This window comes from Nicotiana sylvestris, chromosome 6 (assembly GCF_000393655.2).
Source record: "Nicotiana sylvestris chromosome 6, ASM39365v2, whole genome shotgun sequence".
NCBI classification, from domain to species: Eukaryota; Viridiplantae; Streptophyta; class Magnoliopsida; order Solanales; family Solanaceae; genus Nicotiana; species Nicotiana sylvestris.
Genome location: NC_091062.1, coordinates 76,558,337 through 76,566,436, shown reverse-complemented (window position 1 = coordinate 76,566,436; position 8,100 = coordinate 76,558,337).

The window sequence follows — 8,100 nt, the reverse complement described above, 5'->3', positions numbered from 1 at the left end:
TAAATCAACACTTGTACCCAAACATGAAACTGCTTATCTATTAAATCACATTCAACACTTAAAAGTATTTTTCAGCATTTAATGCTTATCAGCTACTTCAAACTAGCTAATCCAAACGGGTTCTAATCCTCAGATTCGGACAAAAAGAGAAATGAAGTGGCTTAGTCAAATCTTTTTGTTGATAATCTTGGACTAATCCATTGAATATTGATAAATACGTAATTGATCGAATACTGCTTTAAAACAGCTTGTACGCACTGAATCACAGTTTACCATTAAATAAAGGTTTAATAACATGTTTGTACAGTATTTTACTTAGGTATATCCGAGCAAATGTTCCTCTTGGACGTTATTAACAACATGCATGTTTACATAAGATATGTGAAACACATGCATATAAATACAGGCAGTATGTCTGCATGAAAACAAGAAAAGAGGAAATTAAGATGGCTCAAGTTAGAAAAGCCATTGATAATCAGAAAGAAAAAGCCGAGGACGAAGACGACACGATTAAGAAAGCTAGATCAGAGACTGTGCCATTTCACAAACTACTGAGTGAAGCAGATGCACTTGACTGGACGTTAATGGCTTTGGGAACATTGGGTTCCATTGTCCATGGACTTGCCCAGCCTGTTAGCTATTTTCTTCTAGGCAAAGCCCTTGATGCATTTGGAAATAATATTGATGATACTGCAGCTATGGTTAGAGCCCTCAAAAAGGTATGTCAAAAGGTAGTACTGTAACATATAGTTGTACTCTATATTGCTCGGACTCTCCAAAGATGTTGTTGAGTGCGTGTCGGATCCTTCAAAAGCAGTGTATTTTTGGAGGATCCGACACGGGTACGGCAGCACTTTGGAGAGGCCACGCAACATAGGTTGTACTCTCACATTATTTCACAAAAAAAAAAGTGAAGATTTGTGAGTGAAAAGCATTATTTCACTTGAAATATTCCTCAAACAAGTTTCTCCATATTTCACAAGTACTTCAAATATTGAAGTTTAGCATTTGCAAATATTGAAACATCATTCATGGCCACACAGAAAATTCACTATTTTATTCACTTGGAGTTCTGGGTAACGACTTTACTGGCGAAGGGTCTTATTGATCTGTTTTTCTTACAATTATTTCAGGTCGTTCCTTATGTATGGTATATGGCCTTTGCGACATTTCCTGCTGGAGTTCTGGGTAGCGACTTTACTAATATCGCACTAATTCTTTTCTTAAAATTAACGTTATTACTATATACTAAAGTTTCAATAAGCAAGACTCAACATTAATGTTGACTCTGTCTCGGAAGGATTATGATAACAGCAGTTAAGAAAATGTCAAGTTGAAAATTTGTTGCGACCTACAAAACCAAGCAACAACTTTTTACTGTGATTATGGTTTGAAACAGTAGAAACTCAACTCCATAGATTTTGAACTTAAAAGTGCTAGTATGTGATATGCAGAGATAGGATGCTGAATGTACGCTAGTCAAAGACAAGTAGCAGGCTTGAGACTGAAATTTCTAAGAGCAGTCCTGAGACAGGATATTGGGGCTTTTGATACAGATATAACTAGTGGCAAAGTACTTACTGGCATAAGCAACCACATTTCACTCATACAGGATACCATAGGAGAGAAGGTACATAGCTCATGTTCAACATTATTCTTGGCTTCCATTAGCAATCTATGATATGCTGCTTTATTTTAATATTAAGGTGCCATGAATGCAATGCTTCTCCACTTAAATATGACCCAGTAGCCGTTTGAGCAGACCAGGCCAGTAGGGGGCAGGTGAGCCTGGTTAAATTTGGAGCTTTATCCAATCTAGGCCAGTTCAGGCCATGGGGTTGGACACCAGAACCCGGCTGGTCCAGTTGAGAAGGTCGCCCGGTCCAGGTCCCTTTAAGAACACGGACCAGCCCCTTATGAAGGAAATCGATCCAGTCCAGGCAAAGTTGACCAAATTTGAAATGAATATTACTTTCTACGAGAGCTGTTAGTTTAAAAAAAGTCCAAGACCAAACTTTTTGAACCATATTCCTCATAATGAAATTTAATAAGAAAGCACTTAAGTGATCAATGAAGTTAAGATCCGTAGGATGAAGGGAACTTGATGATTGAATCAGTGATGCAACAGCTCAATAATAATAATAATAATAATAATAATAATAATAATAACAACAACAATAATAACAATAACAACAATAAAAATAATAATAACAACAATAATAATAACAATAATAATAACAACAACAATAATAATAACAACAATAATAATAATAATAATAACAACAACAATAATAATAACAACAACAATAATAATAACAATAATAACAACAATAATAACTGTGAACACCTAACTTTTGACAATATTTAATTTTTTTTATCATTTCTTCTATGAAAATATTTTAGGGGGTTTTAACCTACAATTTTTAGCTTTTTTACACTTTTTATTATAGGTTAAAAATAAAAAATTTAAGAAGGTGAATTATTATTATTAATATTTTTTTTATTATTATTTTTTTAAAAACAATCCGAAAAATATTTAATTTTTTTTTTAAAATTTTTGGGAGAGATATAAAAAAATAAGAAAAAGGAAAGTATGGAATTAAAAAAAATAAAAGTAAAAGTAGGTGGAATTCTCTTTTAAAAAAGTAAAAGAAAGTGGAAAATTAAAAAAATAAAAGTAAAGTTTTGTGGAAATTTTAAAAAAATAAAAAGTAAAAGAAAGTTGGAATTAAAAAATAAATATAAAGGTAGCTGAAAATTTAAAAAAATTAAAGTAAAATAAAGTAGAATTTTTTAAAAAGAAAAGCAAAAGAAATTGGATTGTTTTTTGTAAGAAAAGTAAAATAAGTGGAATTCTCTTTTTTAAAAAGTAAAAAAAAGTGGGATTTTAAATAAGATAAAAGTAATTAAAGTTGCAATTTAAAAAATAAAAGTAAATGAAGGTGGGAATTCTTTTTATAAAAAAAGAAAAGCAAAATGTAAGTGGGATTTCTTTTAAATAAAAAATAAAAAAATAATTAAATAATTAAAAAAAATCTGAAAATTTTCGAAAATTCTCCTATAAATAGAAGAGAAATATTTGAAGAAAAAAAAGAGGGAGGAGGGGAGGAAATTGAGAGAAAATAAATTTTCTTCTTCTATGCTAAAGAGAATTTCTACTAGTTTCATTCTTTCTACCTATTTCTTTCAAAAAAAAAATATAGCCATTCATTACCTTGTTTAAGACAAAAAAAAAAAACCTCAAAAACAGGAGCTAAATCACACCAAAAATCAAATCCAAAAGCTTCAAACTCAATTTAAAAGATAGTCCGAAGAAGTCGAAGTCGAGTTCGGTTCGAAAGGTTTCCACTCGTTGCCTCTGATTGTGGTTCGTTTGCACATTAAATTTGATGGTTTTTTGCTCCATATGTATTGAATAATATCTTCATCTATAAAAGGTTCATTCTTTTCTTAACCAATGTTTCTATTATTTTTCATTCACCGTATTTCCTTTTGATTTGTATATTATATTTTGGTTATCTACCAACTTGAAAGATATGAACAAAAAATGAAGGAAGAGCATCAAAAAAATAGAATTCGTGAGAGACAGAATGAGTTTCTTCAATGAGATTGTAGTTCATAGGGAAAGATAGGAAGATGTATTCAAAATGGAGAGAGAACGATGTAATAGCTTGGATCCAAATTAAAGGATGTTAAGTCAATAGTAGATTTGATACCGACATGGGTGATTAGGTCCATAATAACTCAAATCATATATTTCTTCAATAATAATTCCATATTCATAAATCATGACCTTACAATAATCTCAAAGTAATTTTAGGAAGAAACATAATCATGAACATTTGTAGTTTCCTTTAAATTGAATACAATCCTTTTAGAATAATCGAGGCGCGCCATGCCAAATAAAATCTCAAAACTCATGGCCCTCATTTAATTAATTTTAATCCTTAGAAATTGAGACGTGTCATTTAGTTGAATTTTCAATGGCCCTCGCAAACTTGAAAGTTCGTAGTTGTTTTAGGGGCGCTATTTTTAAAAATTAATTTCCTAAACTCGGGTGTGCATTTCATGTGACCCAAATCCAAATCTCAACAATGTTAGATAAAATGTGTCGTGGACCGCGGGTGCATTTCATGTGACGTGGTTCAAGACGTGTTTTAGATGACGTTGAATTTTCCTAAAATTAATTAAAAGCGGCTAATAAGTTAAAAAATATACCATAGGTTGAAACATGTTTTAAAATCAGATAATAGGCCAATTGTAATAGTTTAAGCGACCGTGCTAGAACCACGGAATCCGGGAATGCCTAACACCTTCTCCCGGGTTAACAAAATTCCTTACTCAGAATTTCTGGTTCGTAGACTTCAAAAGGAAAGTAGATTTTTCCTCGATTTGGGATTTAAAATAAACCGGTGACTTGGGACACCAATTAAAATATTCCAAGTGGCAACTCTGAAAAATTTAAATTAAATAATCTCATTTCGAATAATGTCACTTTAATTGGAAAAACTACCTTACACCCCCTCGGGCGGGTAAAAAGGAGGTGTGACAGCTCTGGTGACTCTGCTGAGGAACATAACCCAGAACTTTTAGTTCAGGGTTCAAGAATTCGAGCTTAGAATAACTGTTATACTTGGCTTGTGTTATCTGATTTTACGTGTTGAGCCTAATATGCTAAATGTTGCTTTTTACCGCTTTGATATTGCTTGAATTGTATATAAAACTGTTACGAAACCCTTTTCTCTCTGAGTCTTCTAAGTCATCTGGGAAGTGTGCACTTCGTGTGACTTCTTTTCTGTTAGAGTCATATCCCAAGTTTAGAATGAGGTTTGGACAAGTTGCAAAGCCAGTGAAGCTTCTTTATTCCCGGTACGCTGCCCCCCTCAGCTCGAGCTGTCCGCTCGGGTAAGCCAAGTCTAGAACAATACACATAGGTTTTTAAACCTAGAATAGCACAACCTCATGCCGGATCCCTAATTGGAACATTTGTTTGCATCACGTGCATTTGACTTTGGGAACTCAACACAGGGGATGGGTCCGTCTAGGACAGGTGTACCCAAATTAAAAAGACCACCCTGATGCATCTTACGTGCTACTTGCGCATCTGTTTGTTTCGGCTTGCATGTTGACCGGCTTTTAGAATCGTTAAAGAAAATCAAAAAAAAAAAGAAAAAAAAAGAGAAAAAAAAATCAAAAATCAAAAATAGGAGTGAGAGGTAGGTATTTAGAAAATTTTGAAACTCTGCCGAAATTCTGAAGAAAAAAAAGTCATTTCAAAATGAGCCAAAATTTTCAAATGCCATGTTTCCCCTGTTCTGTCAAAACTGACCGAACTACACGTGTCTGATTCTCACCGGATGTGAGATACGTAGGCAAACCTCATCGAGTCCGACCCCAATTTTTAAAAATCCAAAAATATTTTCCTTGTTTAAAAGTCTTTCTTTCGTTAGATATCAAAAAGAATTGTTGAAAAATTAAAGACCAAAAATATTTTTGCTTTTCTTTAAAAGTACACTCAGAAATCTGATATGTTTTCTTAAAAGTCCTTCTTTCGAAAATCCACAAGTCAAAACAAAAATCCAAAAAAATATATTCTTTTATCTCTTTTGAAATCTTTCTTTCGTAAATGTTTTAAAAAAATTGAAAAATTGAAGTCAAAAAATATTTTTGCTTTTCATTAGAAGTACTTTTGCAAATAAATAAAAAGCTCCAAAAATATTTTCTTTCTTCCTTAGAAAAAGATAAAACAAATGAAAATTCAAAAAAAAAATGTTTCTTTTATATTTGGAATTCTCAAAGTTTAAATCAAGAGAAAAGAATTTTTGTTTTTAGAAGTCTTACTTCTAAAAAATAAAAAATAAAAAGAATCAAAATCAAACTTTCGAAAATTAAAAAAAAAAAAGAATTCAAAAAAAATGTCTTTCTTTTTCTTAAAGCTTTCATGGTTGGAGTTTATAAAAGTAACTAAAGGAAAAAAAAAGAATTAGCTTATTTACTCCATTCTCAATCTTCCCGAACTACGCCAGTTTGATTCTCACTGGATGTGGGATATGTAGGCAACCCTCATCGGGTCCAACTTCCCTTTTGCAAAAATAGCCCAAAAACAACAAAATTTTAGTTTTTGTCACAAATAAGTAGGGTGATGTCATTCTTGTATAAAATAAGCCGAATGTCCCCAAAAGGGCGTCGGAAGGCTATTTTTGCAAGAACAGCCACCTCTGGTCATTTTTTTTATTTTTCGACCGATTAGTAAGCACAACCTTAAAATCTTCTTCCCCGAAGTGCTGAAAGGCCGTATCTGCAAAACCGGGTTTTATTTTTAAGTAAAATTTTGAAAAAATGGTGTTACTCTTTTGGGTCAAAATGAGTTATTAAATCACCTTAATAAAAGTGCAGGATGAGAACAAATGAAATTGAACCCTTCACAGCCCTAAAAGAGATCCCCTTACAGCTCCACATGTGGTGGAATGGTCTAGAAAAAGGCAGTAGAGAAACTGTGGTAAAGGTTCTGGGAGGCCTCGTCGGACTGTTGAACATCGAGCCAAGGTTGGACATAATTGAAGCTTTAGTACTTTTTTGGGACCCAACTCGCAATGTGTTCCGTTTCTCTGACTTTGAGCTCACACCCACGCTGGAGGAAGTTGCGGGTTATGAGGGCCTTATTGGAAACCTTAGAAGTCGATATCCAGTGTCACCAAGACCAGTATCTCCCCACAGATTTCTGGATTTGCTGAGTATTAGTCGGGATATCCAGGATGGAAGTTTATCTGAAGGTTATTACACTCTCCAGTTCTTGTATCAATGCTATGGTAACCCTTAAGGTTTTGAAGAGCCGAACACTGGTCTGACCCATGCCGGGAATAAAGACAAATGGGAGGAAAGGCGGGGTTTGGCTTTTATAGTAGCATTCTTGGGTGTTGTAGTCTGCCCGCGAAAAGATGGTAATATAGAGGTAGGTCTCGTAGAAATGATCGATGTTGCAATCAAGAAAGCCAACGACATTGTGGTTCCCTTGATCTTATCTGAAATCTACCGAGCCTTGACTATCTGTCGGGAAGGGGGAAAGTTCTTCCAAGGCTGCAATCTGTTACTACAATTATAGATGCAGGAACATCTATGCCACCGTGTTGGGTATATGAATTACGATATGACCGGTTTGAGTTGCATTGAAGAATTTGAAAGCCGAGTAGTGGGTATTGAATTCCCCGAGGGGACTGAAGCTTGGCTTGCACATTTGAGCTCATTGACTGCCGATAAAATTGAGTGGGCATTCGGATGGCTTCCTGTCACCGAAGCGGTATACATGTCAGCTCAAGTGTGTTATCTCTTCCTAATGGGCATCCGGAGCATCCAACCATATGCTCCCCACAGGGTTTTGCGCCAATTAGGAAGATTTCATACCGTCCCCCATGACGAAGATTTGAGTAAACATGTCATTGAATTGGGCCCAAAAGCCGTATTTCCTGAAGGGTGAATTCTCCAGGTGTGGAATGAATGTAGATTTCTTGAACCTAAGACCATGGTGCGAGATCTAGCTAGAGGTGAAGTAGACCCTAAGTACATTGTTTGGTTCGGTAAAAGATTTCAGATTCCTGAGACACTTGCTAAGAGAGCTTACATTCAACAATTTACTAGCGACTCGCAAGAGCAGTGGGGCTGGTTGGCAAAAGAAGAAAGTTACAGGGCTAAAATAAACTAGTTGGAAAGGCAAGTCATGGACCTTCAGTTTGAAAATGGTTTGCAAGCCGCCGCAGATGAGGGAGAAAAGAAAAAACTAACTCAAGAAAATGAAGCCCTCAAAGCTCAAATCCGGAAGATGAAAATAGCTGCTAGAAACCCGGAAAGAAGCCGAGCAGATGAAAGGCTTATAAGCAGTCTGAAAAAGAAAGCCCTTGAGTGTCAAGATGACCTAAAAAAGTCTGAGACCAGTCTAGCAAAAGCCCGGGCTCAATTAGCGGAAAATACAAAAGGTTGGACACAGTTTGTGCAACAAATGAAGAGAAAATATGAAGGGACAATCACCAGTCTGAGAAGAAAGGTAACTACTATTGAGAATGAGGCAGCCAAGCAGGCTAAAGATTTTGAAGCTGACAGGGAACA